This window comes from Sinocyclocheilus grahami, unplaced genomic scaffold, assembly GCF_001515645.1.
Source record: "Sinocyclocheilus grahami isolate Dianchi unplaced genomic scaffold, SAMN03320097.WGS_v1.1 scaffold374.1, whole genome shotgun sequence".
In the NCBI taxonomy this organism is placed as follows: domain Eukaryota; kingdom Metazoa; phylum Chordata; class Actinopteri; order Cypriniformes; family Cyprinidae; genus Sinocyclocheilus; species Sinocyclocheilus grahami.
The window spans coordinates 147,555-148,361 of NW_015505553.1; the positions used below are offsets into that span (position 1 = coordinate 147,555).

At 42.9% G+C, this 807-nt stretch overlaps 1 non-coding gene across 1 annotated transcript; it reads right to left on the reverse strand.

Moving 5' to 3' along the window:
* Positions 1-174: 174 nt before the first annotated feature.
* Positions 175-286, reverse strand: trnal-caa (transfer RNA leucine (anticodon CAA)). Its single transcript has 2 exons — positions 249-286; positions 175-220 (listed from the first exon to the last, which is right to left on the reverse strand). It is a non-coding gene; the product is annotated as a tRNA-Leu (tRNA).
* Positions 287-807: the final 521 nt, after the last annotated feature.

Here is an 807-nt window from a genome sequence, read left to right on the forward strand (position 1 = left end):
TCAATAAGCCTTGAGTCTGGCGCCTTAGACCGCTCGGCCATTCTGCCATGAACATGTGAAGTGCAATTCTATCCCTAGAGTTGGTCAGATGGCAAAATAAATGATCCAAAATATATAATCAACTGTTTCATAATTACTTCAAATCGGTTCACTCTAAAACTCTAAAAGAGCCTTTGTCAGAAGTGGGATTTGAACCCACGCCTCCATTTGGAGACCAGAAACCTCAGCAACTGAGAAGGTCAATAAGCCTTGAGTCTGGCGCCTTAGACCGCTCGGCCATTCTGACATAACCATGCAAGGATGTGAAGGGCAATTCTATCCCTGGAGTTGGTCAAATGGCAAAATGAATGATCCAAAATATGTAAGCTACTGTCTCATAATTACTTCAAATTCTACTTTAAGTCTGTTCACTTTAAAATAGCATTTGTCAGGAGTGGGATACGAACCCAATTCTCCATTTGGAGACCAAAAACCTTTAGCAACTGAGAAGGTTAACAAGCGTTGAGTCTCGCCCCTTAGACTGCTCTGCCGTTCCGACGTAAACATGCAAAGATGTAAAGGGCAATTCTATCCCTGGAGTTGGTCAAATGGCAAAATGAATGATCCAAAAGATGTAAGCTACTGTCGCATAATTACTTCAAATTCTACTTCAAGTCTGTTCACTCTAAAAGAGCCTATGTCAGAAGTGGGATTTGAACCCACGCCTCCATTTGGAGACCAGAAACCTCAGCAACTGAGAAGGTTGACAAACGTCGAGATTGTCCCTTAGACTGCTCTGCCGTTCCGACGTAAACATGCAAGGATGTG